This window comes from Clupea harengus, chromosome 6 (genome assembly GCF_900700415.2).
Source record: "Clupea harengus chromosome 6, Ch_v2.0.2, whole genome shotgun sequence".
Lineage (NCBI taxonomy): Eukaryota > Metazoa > Chordata > Actinopteri > Clupeiformes > Clupeidae > Clupea > Clupea harengus.
Window position 1 is genome coordinate 19,367,282 of NC_045157.1, and position 18,648 is coordinate 19,385,929.

An 18,648-nucleotide genomic window follows, 5' to 3' on the forward strand; every position below is an offset into this window, starting at 1 on the left:
ATTACTCTGGATCGATTGTACCTGAGGGCCTTCTATTTAAAGCATACAGGCCAAGGGAGAGGGGCAAATGGGGGTGTCCATAAAGTTTGTTCTGAGAGAATTGATTGGTGGTTAATGGGGACCTGGTTGGAAACGGTCTACAAGGAGGAGGGCAGCAAAACCAGGGGATGTCTGAAGAGTGATACACTCTTTCAAAGGGAAAGAGCCCTAAAGAGGCAATTAAGGATCAAGCGAACGTCAGAGGGGGGGGGGGGGGTGTGTGGTGTGTGCGCCATTGCAACATCAATGGTGCTGCACCCAGAAGGCCTACTGGAGTTCCCTATACTATTGTTAAGACAGACCTGAGTCCCATTCCTACTTACAATGAAAGCCGTTATCCTGCTTTCGATATGCTGTTTTGCCGTTATGTGGGAATAGGAACCAACTTCAATATGCCGGCAAATTCATTCCGGCATTCTAACCACTTCCAACCTAGTGACAATAACAGCAATCCTAGATAGACTTTACCGTGTTGTCTTTAACCGACAATGTTACCTCCTCCATATGTGAAAGAGAAGAGGCGCTCTGGAGCCAGGTCAGCAGAGTCTAGAGTTGCTTACAGGAAAGGGGTGTGGCCATGTTTACACACCTCCATAAATGCTAATCCTTGCGCAACACTGATAGAGAGACGCCACACAGGATTCCTCCTGGTGAGAGCTGCCATATGTTCACACTGACCAGTGCATTACTCCCCCACCCTGGGCCTCTGCTGGTTTGCTGGTAGGGATTGGTGGACCGGCGGAGTGGTGGGAGGTCAGGGAGCGAGCGGGGTAGAGATAGAGAGGGGGTGGGGGACAGATGGGGCCTGTGTGGCGTGGGAAGGGTTAAGTCTGGAGGAGCCCTCCATCTGCCGCCTCGACTGTTCTTCCTCCACTGGCTCCGCCGAGGAGAGCACCAGTGCAAACATGGCCTTTACTGTGGGCTCTCTCTCTCTCTCTCTCTCTCTCTCTCTCTCTCTCTCTCTCTCTCTCTCTCTCTCTCTCTCTCTCTCTCTCTCTCTCTCTCTCTCTCTCTCTCTCTCTCTCTCTCTCTCTCTCTCTCTCTCTCTCTCTCTCTCTCTCTCTCTCTCTCTCTCTCTCTCTCTCTCTCTCTCTCTCTCTCTCTCTCTCGCTGACTGCTACATCCAGAACACCCACTCAAAGCCTCAGCCTTTACTGCTGTAGCTTGCCAACCAGTCTGGCCTGAAACACTGAGCTGAAAGACTGAGGATGCAAATATGTAAAAAATGTGTGTGTGCAGAAAGACCACAATTACACATCTCGGACCAGTGCATCTTCTGTACCTGATCACCCCACCACCACAAACCTACAAAAGCCAACCTGAGAAACAGTCATAGCTCACTAACATAGAGCAAATGCAATGAGGAAAAACAAGAAGGCCAACGATGATGATGTCAGAGACACACTGCTAGCATGTAGCTGCAGCTTAGCTTTGTTTGCCTTGTAAACATATGGACATTTCAGGGTGGAGGGGGGAAAAACTGGATAGGAGGGGAAAAAAGTACCTCACATAAAAGAGTAATTACAATTCCAAGCATGAATTCTCAGCAGTGTACATGCCCAGGCCGATTGAGAGCTGATTCCAGTGGGCCAGCTGGAGAAAATCAAAGCTCACACCCCCACACAGACAGACACAAACAGCCCACATGAAGTGGCTGCTGTCGCTCTGAGCCACAATGATAGAGGAACACCTGGATCTGGAGCAAAGAAGGGTGGATGTGTTAACCCCTGTGAATGCGCTCATCTTATCTACACACACACACACACACACACACACATGTATGTCTATTCTACTACACTGAGATAATGGGTACCTCACAACCCAAGAGCTTGTATGGATTCTTACAAAAAACAAGCCAACAATGACACACACCTGTTTCTAGAATGCTCTCTGATAACTCAAGTGCCAAAAAACAATGTGCAGAGGGACCACCACACACACACACACACACACGCTCAAAAACAGAGTCCCAGCAACAGACAAAACAATGACGAGATAGCCTTGGAGATAAGACCTCAGCTCTGCAGTCCCTCCCAACACAATGGACACACCGAAGGAGCTGCGTTTAAAACAATGCTGTTCCCATGCAACCAAAAACTCCTCGAAAAAGGGAGAAAACCGCCCCAGCCAATGAATAATTTGGCGGCCATGGAAACATCCGCTAACCATCAATCCAACATGAGGACACAGTCGAGTTAAGTACGTGCTTATAAAATGGTGAATTTCAACATGCTGATGCTGTCTATTTGTCACGATGTAAACAACAGTGTGAAGACCAAAGGTGAAAGCCAGAGGCCATTTCATTCGTTAAACAAACATTAAGTGCTTGAAGACAGCGCCACATTTGAATAAAACTGCCATTTAGTGGTGCTGAGGTTCACGGGGGCCGTTCTTCAGGTCAGACCACATTGTGAGCACACCGACTCCAGTTCAACATCTCTGAAACTCCTCCAACCTGATCCTGAAGCCTTTACAGACACCAAGACAAAGGAAAGAAAGGCTGGAGCAGACAATTAGGCTTTGGCGTGACTAAACAAATACAGAGTTTAAAACACTGCATCTCTGAAGGTGTTTAACCCTGAGGGAGCAGAACACACCTCTAAGGCAGTTGACTGCAATTTCAAACAGTTTGAGGGACACTTTTTCTTTTCACCAAGGCCATGAGAGGAGGATTTCCCTAGGGTTCTAGAAATTGACCTTTTGCTTTTGAGTTTGACTGACTGGAAATTAGACGCGTCAGAGAGACAATATTATAAGCCCGCTATCAGCTTCGTTGCTATTCGCAATTTTGTACGACAAACAATTGGCATCACAGTATCGCAGATTACTTAATTTCCTTTGTTAAATTGTTGAAAAGATGTTGCTATGGAACATGTATCTTACTCTTCGGACACTTCCCGAAGCCCAAAAAGCAAGAGGAGCTGTCATGGACAGAAAGTTCTGGCCTGCCAGAAGTTCCGGATGACGCAATGGATGACGTTACGATCAGCTGTTTTGCTTTTTCACGTGAATGATATAGAATCTTCATAGCTAGGTGCTACTGCTAACTAGAGGTGGGGACTTGCTACGTGCCTTCTCAACTTGTAATACAGCAATTAAATATCACAGCGGTTGTTTTGAGATACAAGTTGAGAAGGCATCACAAAGTAATACAGCAATTAAATATCACCGCGGTTGTTTTGAGATACTACGTGATGTTTCTTATTAGCCTGGCAGTACAAATGCATATGAAAAGTAATTGAAGTAGTGCTAAACAATGTTCACGATACAATTTTTTTGATTACATAGATACATTTTTCATGAAATACCGACGTGGTTCTTAAAGGTTGTTGTGAATAGAAAGCTAAATTGTTACTACTTCTGGAAGATCCAGAGCAGAGATGGTTAAAGCTAGCTGTCTTTGAACATTGTTTAGCACTACTTCAATTACTTTTCATATGCATTTGTACTGCTCGGCTAATAAGAAACATCACAAAGTATCTCAAAACAACCGCCGCGGTGATATTTAATTGCTGTATTACAAGTTGAGAAGGCACGTAGCAAGTCCCCACCTCTAGTTAGCAGTAGCACCTAGCTATGAAGATTCTATATCATTCACGTGAAAAAGCAAAACAGCTGATCGTAACGTCATCCATTGAGTCATCCGGAACTTCTGGCAGGCCGGAACTTTCTGTCCATGACAGAGCAATGATGGATTAAATAGTGCGGAAGATCCCATAACCAGCCGAATCCATCAAAATACAAAATACCTTTCACTGACCCAAGCTTTCTGCTAGCAGTTATCTGGCTATTTATAGCCAACATATACTACTGTATTTTATCAACACAGTTATTATTACCATTATCAATCAGTCAAGGTATTACTGATTAAAACAAATAACATCCTCATGGTACTCAAAAAAGTAAACATCATAGTCTCTTGGTCAGAGCTACCTCGCTAGCCAGCTACTGTAACTTTGTTTCACATTAGCTAGCGAGCGATAGCATTAGTCATTAGTCATTACAGGTCAGCGAAGTTCCAACAGTAACCAACTAGAGCATGGACACAAGAAACTGGTGACCTAATGTTACAGAAACAAACCCCTAAGTATTGCACGAGAAAATTAGCTCATATTAAGTCAAAACAACACACACACAGAGATTTACTGGACTCGTACATTCTCTGACGGACCCATCACTCGAAGCCTCATTAACTCCAGCAAAGCAATTTTCATCTTTTAAGATGAGTTGGAGTTTCACATTCTTTTTTGTGGTTTTGCAGGTAGTTCCCAATCACACAATGTGAAGGTTCTGAAAAGCTTGACGGGCATAGCAACAGTAACTAAGGGGGGCGGGACTCCGCAAAAGGTCAATTACACGGTCTCCTAACCAGCCCCTCTAACTGGATTTCAGCGCTTCACATTGAATTACGGCAGGCGGCAGAAAAATGAAAGGTCAGGCCCAGTAACAAGAGGCAAAGAGCGGAGGCTGAGGCACATGTCCTCCCCTCGGCCTGCTAGGGCCTCACTCCCTAGCAAGGACATATCATCCCAGGAGTGCTATTGGCTTGCTACCCAGGCAGAGGACACTTGACACCAAGGTCACGGTGCTCTGGCTGTTGGTGGTGGGAGGGTGGTTGAGTGGAGGGCCTATGGTAGGTGGAGCCACACATGCATACAGCCTGGGCCTCAGGTTGCCTGCGTGCCTGCACACAAGTGTGAGAGTAGTGTCTGCTGAAACGTGGCTCTTTTCATAGCTTGGGTAAAGTGAGGGGTATGGGAAAGGGGGAGGGGAGGGGGCCGGGCGGGAACATCTGAACTGCACCATTTCCTGAAACAGAATCCCCTGTCTGAGACAAACAATCAGAGATGGAGGGCCCATTACAGCAGCCATTATGGTGAGAAACAGGAGATGGCAACTTAAGCAGCAGGAGAAGAGGAGGGTAGCGAGGAGGAGGAAAGGAGATGAGTGTCCTGCCCTCTTGACCAGACGTTACCGCCATCCAACATCTCAGGCCATGCTCGGAGTCAGTTGAAGATGACTAACCTTGCAACACCCAAAAAATCCCAGCCATTCTGGATGTGTGACTTCTGGTCGTTCATTTCATGATGAACAAACATGAGGGTGGCGGGCTGATCGGGAGGTTGCTAAGTCGGGCTGTGTGATTCGTGCCAGCAGAACCAGTGGCCCTGGGAGGCAAGCTCTCCCTCCCTCCCTTTGCTGAGGCTGCTGCTCCCACCACTCAACATTACTTCAGCCTTCTAATCTGCATCAGCCCACACAGCAAACAGCACAGTCATCCTGAGCCAGACATAACACAGAAACGGGCAGCTGCCAGGGGAAAACACACCCAGAGCACCTCTCTCAAACAAGAAGAGGAGGGAGGGAGGAAAAGAAGAAGGAAGAGAGAGAGAGAGAGAGAAAGAAACAGTTAGAAGTGCAGGGTGGGATGAGAATCTGTTTTGGCATTAGCTCCTCTCCTACTTTGCCGAATATTTATTTATTTTTGAAAGAGGAAATTACAATGAGAGCAGAGGGAGTCAAAGCGACAGATGAAAATATAAGAAGCAAAATAATGGAGGCGATTAGGGTTGGGCAGAGGGGAGAATGTTTCCAGGCTTATCACCGAATGTCAAACCCCAGATGGACCACTAACTGTAGCAGCACAGTCTGACATGCATGTGCGCAGGCCAGCGGTTGTGAACCCAGCCCCTGTAGCATTGGCCCCAAACGGTTTCAGAAAATAAGCTTACAAAATAGAAATATCAAAGATTTAAAAAATCATGTTATTTACAACGAATCTAAGTACTACACTTGTAGACCGAGAAAGACAAATAAGGGGGGGGGGGACGAATGGAAGAGCTGACAGTTCAACAGTCTTAGTCGAGAAGAGACAGACAAGGTCATGGGAAGGTTGTCCCTAAGCTTTGATTGGTCAGTCAGTGTAACCCGTGTTGAATCTGTAACAGTAGCCAACCAATGAGGCGCCGGGTAAGCAAGGAGGCGCAGCTCAAAAACAGGCAGCCGGGACAATCTTGCGCTGTTCCACGCCGGGCCGAGGCCAAAGCCTTAGAGGAACAAATCCAAATTTAGACTGGAGTCCCAAACACAGACTGTGTGAGCGAATGACCCCGTGATGGGAACTTGGCTCAGTGGAGTGGGAGCAGGACTTTCAAAACATTCTCTCTTTTCTCTTTCTCTCTCTCTCTTTTCTCTCTCTCTCTCTTTTCTGTCTGTCTGTCTGTCTGTCTGTCTGTCTGTCTGTCTGTCTGTCTGTCTGTCTGTCTGTCTGTCTGTCTGTCTGTCTGTCTGTCTGTCTGTCTGTCTGTCTGTGTGTGTGTGTCAACTCATGCCTCCGCAGCAAGACACGCTGTACAAATCCTCCAACCTTTCTGCTGTGCCGACTATCTATAAACAAAACAGAACACCATTTACTGCTTGCTGTGTATCTCTGGGTGAGCGAGAGCGATTGCTAATGTGCACATTCTGTTTATTTTAGTGGATCTGTATGTATTCCAAGCACATGTGTTTTCTGCATATGAGTTTTGAGGGGGTGGTTGGGGAAGGAGATGGACCAGTGCCGGGCCTCATCTACAGGGTGCAGCCAGAACCTTCACCCCCTGCTGCTGAACTCCGAATTGAGCCCCCGCTCCTCTCCTGAAGACACATTCTTCCCTCAAGCCATCTCTTCCGTCTCTTCATTAACGAGCCAACACTTGCTCTCTATTCACATGGCCAAAGAAAGATAAAAAAATTTTTTTTTTTAAAATGCATTCAACCCACTCCGACTACCTTTCCACTCTCTTGCCTCTGAGCTCGTTTGTCCTCGGAAAAAGGCTGTTTTTCTTCTCTTTCCCCTTTCTCTCCGTTTTGTGGAGCTAAGGTATTTATCTGTTCTCTTTTCTCTCTCTCACACCTACACGCTTGCCATGAAACACACCCCCGCCCTGTCCCTGCACGAGTACCGCTGGCCTTCACAGCCATTTCAATGGCGGAGCCTTGACCTCCCAGTGACTCATTCCGATGAGGTGGATCTCTCGCTCTCTCCCTCCCTCCTGCGCCCTCACTTGCTCTTCCTCACAGTTTCTCCCTCCCCCCTCCCTGTCTCTCTTTCCCACTCCTGCGCCTCAACCATTTTCTGTTCCTTTCTCGAAATGCCTCCTCCCTCTCGCTGAAGCCAAGGCTCAGCTGGCCATGCCATGGGAGCTAATAGTACTCACCATTAAGGGGGCCTCATTGCATAGGTCACCCCTTGTCAATAGCCCTGAGGCCCCTGTTTGAAAGATTCAGAGCCATCACTTCCACAGCAATGATGGGAAAATCACAGTAGATGCAGATGACTGTGGCTAACACACCAACTGGGTTGAGAGAATGGCAGCTTTCAGACAGGAGAGATAGACCTTCCCAAGCCACTCGTGTGCAAACTACAGATCAGGTATTCCATGTCCATATTTTGCGGTTCACTGACAGTTATCAGGCACAAAACTGGGATTTGCTCAACAGCATTTCCCTGAAATGACCCAGCGTATAGCTAGGTGGACACATCCTTCTCTCCTGCAGCAACTATGGGCCTAATCTCAAAACCTCCTGCCACATTTCCTTTCCAAACACCACCTGGACAACATTATGCGAAGGAGGGCCAACCACTTCGCAGTTTGCTGGGATTCCATCAATCTTCTGTACTGTGCTGTACTGTCTTCTTGAATAAGGGGAGAATATGGGAGAAAGGTTGAGGTACCAAACGTGTTGTGATGAGGGCCAAGGAATCTGTGTTTGGCTCTATGCTAATAGAGCTGCTCAGGCTCAGGATGAGACTAGAGCCTTTACTTACCTCACCTGTCAAGAAAAACTACAATAGTCGCTATGGGCTTTCGTGCCAAATACTGTACCTTCTTTAAAAAATTAAAAAACAGCAATACTTTAAAAGTGGAATATGAGCTGAGCTTTAAAAAAAAAAAATTTTTTAAATATGAAAGTTTTAAAAGCAGCCCATAGATATCCAGCATGATGAATGGAACCATGACATCACTCTCTTGGATCGCTCAGACCATCTCTTAAACCGCTGAGCCTAAGTGCTCAGGCCTTAATGACTTGGAACAGAGTGACTGAGGAACAGGGGAAGAAGAGGGATTAAAAAAAGTGCAGAAATAATTTGAGACTTCAAAAACGGGCTTCCTACTGCGCAGCCTCCATTTTACCTCCTTCTCTTCTCATCCCTCTTCCTCTACTACTCCTCCTCCTCCTCCCAGCCCTGCAATTCACCTGAATTATGCAGCAAGGCTCCTCATTTACTAGCCCTTTCTGCTTATATAAGCACAGGGAATGGCCAAGACATGGGCCCCCCACACACACAGCAAAATTCCCAGTAGGATAACTTATACAAATTATAACATAGCAAGCTGTACCTCTTAATACCATTACATGGCCTCTCTAGGGCAGAGAAGTAGCTGGCACTTGTGCAAAGAGGCGTCACCCGACCCAACCCCACCTTCATACAGCTCCATACAAACACACACACACACAAACACGGACACACAGACAAACAATGTCCCCACTCTTTCCCCCATTCAACGAGCCCCACATTCCTGAACAGGAGATACGAGATGCAATGCCATTTTGCAGGGTAATGATGTGAAGTTTCTGCCTTCTCTCCCTTCCCTCTCTCTGCCACAGAGCTGGGCCTGTTTGTGGAGCACACAGACTCTTTCAATTGAGCTTTAGCATGTGGCCAGCCAGGAGGGGAGGCTGGACTGGAGGGGGGAGGAGGACAAGCAGAGAGAGAGATTGGGGGAACAAAGCCCCTATAGTTGTCTCAAGCCAGGCTATGAGAGTTATGTAATGTGACTGGCAGGGCCCCCACTTCCCCCCCACCCTTTTAGAAGCACTGCAGACTAATCCCATTGAAGGCCCTGGGTCTGCTTCGGAAAAGGGCTGTGGGAGGGAAGGATGGATGGATGGAAGAGATGAGAGAGGAGAGAGAGAGAGAGAGAGAGAGAGAGAGAGAGAGAGAGAGAGAGAGAGAGAGAGAGAGAGAGAGAGAAACACGAAGGAAAACAAAAACAAAATGACACCAGCACACCAAAAAAGTCCTGCCTATCAACACCCCTTCACTGCAACTTAACCTTCGCCATCAGCTAGAATAGAAACCAGCGACCATGGTTGCCCACAGACCGAGAGAGAGAGAGAGAGAGGCTGAGAGAGATGGTGGTAATGAGTTAAGGGGAGGCGGGGAACAGCACAGTGCAGTCATAGGGAGAGAGACTCCTTTCATCTACACAAACCCGCAGCAGGTACGTTAACACTGTACATCCTATCAGCAGCACAGCACCACACACACACACACACACACACACACACACACACTAGAGATGCTCCGATCAGGTTTTTTGGTGCCGATCACCGATCACCGAAATCAGTATCTGCCGATCCGATAATACCGATCACCGATCACGGTGTCGATCGAAGCTTTCTATTTATTGTGTAGCATTATTTATGAAGTTAATTATTCTTAATTGTTAATTATTCTTACACACACACACACCAACAGAGAGAGAGCGAGAGAGAGAAAGAAATACAAAGAGAGGAGGACATTGAGAAAGAAGGCACAGAGACTGAAAGAAGGGGCAAAGAAAAAGGAGGAAACTCATCTAAATGAGAGTGAGTGGGCCCCTCCAGAGGCCTCCTTCTCACCATCAGCCACACACACACACACACACACACACACACACACACACACACACACACACACACACACACACACACACACACACACACACACACACACACACACACACACACACACACACACACACACTACATTGAGCAATGCAGAGCAGAGCAGCGGAGTAAAAATAAAATCTGCCTCTGATTTACTGTACTGGGTGCCTGGAAACCATGTGACTGGCATCACATGAGGAGAGGCGAGGGAGGGAGAGAGAGGGAGCGAGAAAGAGGGGGGGAGGAGGGCAGGCAAAGGAGAGAGGGAGCGAGAGAGGGAGGAAAAAAGAAGAAATCCACAGCCCTGTCGGTGTAATGAGCTTTGTGATCAGTCTCCTTGGTTTCCACTGACGGTAAGCAGATATGGGTCTGATTTCAGAGGTAAACAGCATCCGGGCCCGTTGCTACAGAGATCCTCAGGGATAGAATATGGAGGAGGAAGAGAAATGGAAAAAGAGAGTGGCAGGGGGAGAGAAGAAAGCAGATAGAGTGAGTGAGAGAGAAGGAGAGAGGGAGTGAGCAGACGAGGGCTAGGGATGAGGAGGGGGGCTCTCCAGCCTCTCTGACATAACTAACAGAAATCTAAAGTTGGCCGATTTTCATGTCAGCATTGTTGCCATCGGCATTCATTCCAGTTTGATGGCAAATACTACAGCGTAACTACTGGCAGACTCAGCTAGCTTGCTAAGCTAACAATCCCCACAAGCTACAAGGGCTTTGTGGAAAACATACTCAACTAACACTTCCACTGCGGGATCAACTGATGTGCGTTCAAATAAAACAGCCTACAAAGTGCTGTCAAATTCTGCAAAATGACATTCGCAGCAGCATGCATCACGTGCAAGAATGGCATTTTGAGGCCATGTTTGTTGTGCATTCCTGCTATAACAGCAGTCAACCGAACTCCCAAATGGTGCCTCAATAAAAAGACTGTGGCAATCCAATTCAGAAGCCTGAATAACATACGACGCCACGGCCCATACAGGCTTTAGAGTGTTTCAGCTCGGCACGTTCAGCTGTCCCCGGATTACATGGCTGCTTCTGGATGCGTTCCAGATAGAGCTGGAAAAAGAGCTGCTGCAGTGAGCTAACATGGAGGAGCAGTGTGTGTGTGTGTGTGTGTGTGTGTGTGTGTAAGGACCTTGTATGCAATTGGTTTAGCTTTTAAAGAGGGAGGGGGGGCAGGAGTCATCTATGAAATGAACACGTGGGATCTCCTCACTGCTGCTGCTGCTTACTGATGAAGGAGCACAGGAGTCACATGAGCAGCATGCTGGAGAGAGGGACTCTTCATTAGAGACACAGCTCTCGCTCTCTCTTACTCTCTGCGAGCAGTGACCCACTTCACCCACCACATCACATTTTCTCTAACACACAAACACACACAAGCCCACATAATTCTAGTAGGTACACACACACAGACACACAAACACACACACAGTGGGTGAAGCACAGAAAAAGGCTCTGACAAAAGGACAGGAAGGCAGGGCCCTGGCATGCACTAAACCCTGCTCTTTAAAGTATGCATACCAGAGCCCAGAGAACAGGCTTTAGAGCGACCTGTTGGTACTAGCACAGCCACCTAACCCATCCGCCACTTAGTCCTCTCCCTTCCATCTCTCCACATCTCTCAATTACTACTTTTCATCGTCTCTCTCTTCCAAAACACCAAATAAAGTAAGTAAACACAAGCAAACTACTCCTCTTACACAGCAAAGTAAAAAGGGAGTGACCAACATCACAAACAGGAAACCTACGTTATGTTTACAACAGTGGGGGGAGCAGAATGAAGTGCTCCACGCAAGTAGGAGGGAGGGGGAGTGATGGAGATAATCCATCAGGGAGGAGGGAGGCTATAAGGAATAAAATACACTAAAACTAAATCCAGCCCCAAAGAACAAGAAGACAGGTTTGCGTTGGCACTCCAGACATAACAAGAGAGGCAGCATTCCTGCCACCCACACACCCATTCAGCTTGTGCCACAGGTAGGAGAAACAACACACCTTACCAAACACCATAGACAACTGCCACAAACTATAATCAGATGGGCTACAGCAGAGACCAAAACTTCCACAACTACAATCCAAAAGTATAATCTTCACAAATATAGCAACAGCAACAGACACTATGATAACAACTACACCCGAACACTTTAAACTAGACACAGTCCGAATAACTACACCCAGTAGTTATTAGAAAAACTACACGCAAAAACCACAACCAGGAAGTCGATGCAAAGTCTGTAGCTCTACTAGAGGAGACCTGCCAGCAGATGTCTTTAGGACAGCTGTGGCCTTTAACAAGAGTAGAGGTTAGGAATATTTACCGATTCCATGGTCGTCTTCAGAGGGGGAAAGGTTAAAATCCAGATAAAAACACACGACTGCAGAGGTGAAGTCCAAGGAATCCTGCATGAGGAAAAACAAGAAAAAGAGACAAAAAGAGGGGATTAGTTTGCCTCCAGATGCTGGAGTTTCACATTCCTAAAGTGATCTGGCGTAGAGTATCACCTTTCTCCATTGAGGTTGTTGGGGGTTAGAGCACAAGCTTGGCTGGCTAACACTCCTGTTCCCTCTCCCAGCTCGTATGGCTGCCAGGCTTAGGACTAGCCAAGCGAGGCAGGAAACACAGGAAAGGGAGCCATAATGAAATGCTAGCAGCTAAGCTACCTAAACCTCCTTCCCACAAACCCATTTGCACCCCCGCATCCCCCCACCTCTGCCTTTCTTTCTAAAGACAACCCCCACCTGAGTCGAAAAGAGGTGCCTATACTAACACTGCATGTTTTTCCTAGAGTTAATAGTGGGGTTTATCGCGGTTTTGAGAGCCAAGTGGAACAGGCATTCGAGTTCAGATATCTACGGTGGGGACCAGTTGCCACATTCCTGTTGATCTCTGGGCCAATTTCTTCCCTCCCCAAGAGAGCACTTCTATAGCAAGAGGTGGTCTCCAAAAAGTAAAAAAAGAGTAAAAAATAAACAAACAAACAAAGCAATCCTAGATGTTCTATACACCTGATTGGCCGGCAAGGGAGGAGTGAGTAGCCTTCATGTCTTGCTCTAATCTTTACCTGACCTCGAGGAAATTAATCGAACAAATTTAGCACTAAATAATTAACACAAATTGATCCTTTATTCAACCGAGATGTTTAACTCAATTATGTCCCTGCATGGCTTTCCCCTGCGCTGCTTGATTATCTCATTGAAAAGTCTCAAGGAACTTGAGGGCTCCTCAGATGACTGTGCAGACAGAATTTCCATTCACACTCAGAGCCATTTATTTGTTGCTATAATGCCGTTGGTGTCATGTGGAGCCAATGTCGTAAATACAGCAGTCAACAGTTCATTAACTACACTGATATCAGAGTAAATCCTTGCCCCATTGATGTCCCATTATCTCTCTCAGGATCGTTTAATGTTTTTTGAAGCCATTTACCATCATCCGCAAGTGGTTGGGATCACTTTGAACTCTGTTTGCAGGCTATGCACCAAATGATGTTGCCTGGTTGCCTAGCTAGCTAAAGACACCAATGTCAAATGACAAATGAAAACTGTTTAATTGGCCGAGTCCCATTTGCATGAAATGATAGCTAGCTGTCTAGCTTACATAACGATCTCCTCAATTTAACTTACAAAATTATAAAAGAAAGAAAGAACAAAAACAAGAAAAGGTAGAAACACTCAGGGTGCTGTTCAGTTCTTCTGCTTGGTCCCCAAATACATCAGTTTAACTGAGCAGCTAATTAGTTCACATTAACACACAGCAGAAACTGTAAACTGCCAAGATAGCTCCCTAAGCTAGAGTTAGATAGCTTGTAGAAGAGCCCTATGGTTTTGTTTTGATAGGAGAACGAAGCCATAGGGCTCCTCTATTATGAGGTTTACCACACGCTCTGACTTAACTTAGCCAGGTTTGTCACCAAACCATGTTCCTGAAATACCCCACTGGTGTGCTGGGGTATGACCAACTATGACCAATTCAGCTGGTAATGAATGACATGAGGCTCTGATGTCAGAAGATTTTCCCTGTAAAGTGCAAATCAATGTTGCACGGTGTACCGGTACTAGAAAGGTACCGCGGTACCATTACGTTAAAAACGATACGATTTTGCATATTTTTAGTACCGATACTTCGTTAAAAAAGCACGCAATCAGAGCGCACTCACTGTTCCGCTCCCTGTCAGGCTGCCTGCACGCATTGACTGCAAGGGCGGGGCTGCCCATCTCACACATGCAACAGGCAGCCCTCACTCACAGCAAGTGATCTCAGGGGAGACATGGCCTCATATACAGGAGCTGTTGCCGACCATCCTCGGCTTGTAGAAAGAAAAGATGCCAGAAGTGAGATCTGGAAATACTTCGGGTACGAAGCAGACACCGAAGGAAAACCCATCGACATACACAGACCCGTCTGTAAAACCTGCTTCAAATCCAATCAGGCAAAGGGAGGGAACACGTTGAAATCTGGCTAAGCACCTATCATACAGACACCCCGAACTTTTCAGAGAGTTCAAAGAACGACAGGTTAGCAAATGTGATTATAACCATGAACACCCCCAAGCTCACCCATATACAGCCTAACACGAATAGTAGGGTGACCAGACGTCCTCTTTTACCCGGACGCATTTAGGTCTCGAAAAGAGGACATGTCCGGGTAAAAGAGGACGTCTGCTTTGTCTTGTACTTGCTTGATGTTTGACTGTGTTATGAAAGTTGTTGACTTGCTAGTTTGTCATAAACAAAGTAACCAGATTTCAACAGGTTTGGCCGCTAGCAAGACATCTCGTTAGCGATGTTAGCAAGCTTGTTATAACACGCTTGGACATTGATGCCAGTATTAAGATTTTTTTGTCTTCTCTCTGATGCTAGTATCAAGTGCTTCTTTGTAATGTTATTGTGATAGGAAAGTTTTTGGCAACCTAGCCAACATAGCTAACACAGTTGTCAACCTAGCCACCATAGCTATCACAATAACATTACAAAGAGGCCGACGCGAGAACACTTAATACTAGCATCAATGTCCAAGCGTGTTATAATAAGCTTGCTAACACTGTCGAAATGTGCTTACTTAGTTTATGACAAACTAGCAAGTCAACAACTTTCCTAACAGTCAAACATCAAGCAAGTGCAACACATTTTATTGAGTTAGTGTTTCTGTTCGTGTGTAAATAGTTTGTAAAGTGTGTAAATAGTTCAGTCGTATTCAGTTGTAATAAGTGCATAAACAAGTGCAATAGTTGCAAGTTGTGTGAATATTCAGAATTCAAAATTCTACCAGACAGACAGGCTGTCTCATTGTTCGCCATAGTGTAATGGCATGTGTGTATTGGTGCAAAGGTATGTAGGGCCAATGATTTTCCGCGATAACGGAAAACGGACGGAATTCGCGGAATGAACACTTTGAAACGGAATTGCACCTTTGAAACGGAAACATCATTTTGTTCATACAAATCGCCCAAATTCCCCTGTATTTTGGGCTGCAAGGCTATATTTCTTTCAAATAAACACAACAACGATTGCAACGATGAACAAACATTAATTAAAGAACAAAACCACTGAGAAAATGTCACGTCTGCGCTGAACTCTGCTCCGGCCACGCCCCCCTTTTCAACGGTTGACCCACAGATTTCCGCTAAAGCCACATTCAGTCACATTCACGCGCTCGTCTTCCCAATCGCATTTAAAACAAAAAATGTTTAGTCTTCTGTTCTGTTGATGGCTGGCAAACAACAATCTAAGAAGGGCACATATTATTCACTCATTTTAAGCCATCAATCTACCTCAGGGTAAACAAAATGAGCTGAAACGGAAAAAAAAACGGAATTCACCAAATGTGAAACGGAAAATGCATTTTTTTGAAACGGAAAATCATTGGCCCTAGGTATGTGGTGGCATGTTTTTCAATAAAGGGGAGAAATTGCCCTTTAATTATGTGTATCTTTAATGTTCCCAACCCACATAGCTTTAGGTTTTTTCCCACCTCAAACACACATCTGTAAAATTATGTAATTCATACTTATGGAAATAACTATGTAGTCATATAGTCAGATACGGACTAAAGGTCTACATAGCCATGTATAATCAATGCTATGCTGTCACCATGTAGTTTTCATTAATTATTTGCTGTGGGCTAATACTTATATGAATGCCATTTGTAAAGTGTTCAAAAAGCTGGGCAGGAACAAGCTGGTAAAAAGGGAACCTTACAGATGTTTTATTTATTACTATCATAGATAAATATACCAGTATCGTATTATCGTATTTGTGGTATCGTATTTGTAGTATTGTATCGTATTTGTGGTATCGTATCGTAAGTATCGGGTATCGTGATATTTTGGCAGGTATAGTATAGAAGTCATAATTTTGGTATTGTGACAACCCTAGTGCAAATCTATGGACCCTCCAAACACTTTTACTTTAAATCCACTAGTCAGTCAGACAGTGACAAGGTTTCATAGTGTTTGTTTACCACAGGAATACAACCATTCCCAACACAATGCACCAAACTCAAGCACAACAAAACTCACAGTGATGGTTGATGGCCTCTGCCGTCTCATGTTTGGGCTTTTAGAGTGCCATCAGCATTTTGGGCCTAGTAGTCAGGTGGCTTAATGCAAAATTTAGGCTTGATCGTGACAAGAGTGATAAAAGCATGAAATTTGGCACACAATTAGCTTACTAAAACATATTAGAAGGGGTGCCCAAGTGAAACTGCTCATTTTTTCGTTTTAATGAGATATTAAGTTTTGACCTAAATCAAGATATGCGTTACATGTGGTCCGATTTTCAAAACGGTAATTTTGCCTAGAAATGCTTACCAAATAAGTAATAAATCAGTTATTTATGCATGTTTGTGTTTTCTTGTTTGTTTTTGATATCCACTAGTTTAAACAAATGTCCCTTTAAGTAGCAAAACAGACAAAAAGACTTGTGCCCGTGCGCGCGCTCATCCAAGATGGCGGGAAAGACGTAATTCTGCTATATCTGTTAGGTAAAACCGTTATTTTACCACCATTTAAAACCATATTTGCATTTGTATCTTTTATATGTATAAGGACTGTAATATTGTATTAAAGATTTGCTTCAACATCATTAAAATAGCACCAACAAAGGCGCATTACAGTACCAGGAGGCTACGCAGAAAAAGGTACATTTGGCGCAGATTGAGCGTGTCTTTTCGCACATCAAAACTGATCATATGAGGAATGTGCTGTTATAAATAGCTCTACGATTTGCTCTCTGGACAATCACATTAACACATTGGCTTGCATCTCAACTTTTCTTGAACACATTTGCAACGTGAGCAGCGCTGTTTGCAGGTGCACGTAATCAGCTCTCTGCATACAGTATAGACACTTGGGGATAGTCATCCAAACCTAATGCTAACATTGCCGTGAAGTGGTGTTATTTTGCAGGCTGGAACGGAAACTGAACTTGTGCTTATTGCAACTGCAGAGACCGTTACATAGCTCTTTGGTTATCCTTGGTGCTCTGTTCCACACGGCAGAACTAGTGGGGGCCTATTTTCGCCAGGCACACTTTCTGTTGTAAACTGAAAGATGCTGATACCAGTTCCGTGAAATGAGGAGACTGATGTCGTGGAGCTGGGATTGTGAGCAATGGACCTCATTCTCGCACATTTTGTTAAGTGTCTTTAATATCTTCAACCTAAGAAAAGATCTCCACCGGTCATGAATGCCTGGAAATGTGTTCTTAAACGGCCAAAGTGTGCACTGATTCTTAAATTGAACGAGCGTTCTCGTTTTCTTTATTTATTTATTTATCACGAAGCCTCGTAGAATCATGACTATGAATGTGAAGCGTAATTGTTAATGATACAAATATTCTTGTATTTATTATTATTATAATTATTGATGCCTGTAGAATTCATGTGAACGCACTCATCAACGATTTATCACAAATTCAGCCCTTAAGAACATGAGCGCACTCCAATCTGGCCTTGTAGCGCTCGCAAAGAGACGTCTCTAGCCAGTATTCTATCTCAATGATACGATCATAGGAAACAGAAATGCCCATTTGGTATATCTTTTGTATCAATGTCTTACTTCTAGTGGAGCAATGCATATTTAGCCCAACATCTAGTGGTAGGGGTGGCTCACGAGATGCTGAAATGCGAATTTGGCCAGTTTTGGCCAAACATGCCTGGCTTTCAGACTTCTCTTGATCCTCTATGTTGAGACCATAAAGAATGATAGAAACGAGAGACTTTAAGCTTGACGGTTAATATTTTGAATGGCAGTCCATTGGAAAGCACCCAGAAAAAATAAATCCTTTGTGTGCAAAAATGTCTTTCCTTAGCCTACAATTGTTGCAGGCCTCGCTAGAATTTCGGCGTCTTCTGAAAAGTTGTGTTGTTTCAAAGCATCCTTCAATAGCCTGCTTATTGCATCCCAGAAATCTAAAACGGTGTTTCTTCCATCAGTTTGTTCTTAAAGAGTCTCTTTGTAATGTTCTAGCAAGACATTGATTAACCTGGTTTTATTTATAGTTTTCTTAACTCCAATATCTTCAAGCCTCTTGATGTACAACGACAGCTCAGAAAGTTTAAACATATGAGTTCCTTTTTTAATAGCTACATTCTTCTATGTACTCGATAAGCTCGATAAATGCTATTCACTTGTTAATTTTTCATCATCACATTTGTCAATTTATAACAGCACATTCCTCATATGATCAGTTTTGATGTAGGAAAAGACACGCTCAATCTGCTCCAATTTTACCGTTTTTCTGCGGTAGCCTACTGGTACTGTAATGCGTCTTTGTTGGTGCTATTTTAATGATGTTGAAGCAAATCTTTAATAAAATATTACAGTCCTTATACATATAAAAGATACAAATGCAAATATGGTTTTAAATGGTGGTAAAATAACGGTTTTACCTAACAGATATAGC

At 44.7% G+C, this 18,648-nt stretch overlaps 1 protein-coding gene across 1 annotated transcript in view; it reads right to left on the reverse strand.

The window, feature by feature from the left end:
* ankrd11 (ankyrin repeat domain 11) overlaps positions 1 to 18,648 on the reverse strand; it is a 121,226-nt gene that overhangs the window by 74,738 nt on the left and 27,840 nt on the right. The window contains exon 2 of the mRNA XM_031568620.2: positions 12,063 to 12,144. The gene's annotated coding sequence lies outside the window, so the exon portion shown is untranslated. The remainder of the gene's footprint in view (positions 1 to 12,062; positions 12,145 to 18,648) is intronic.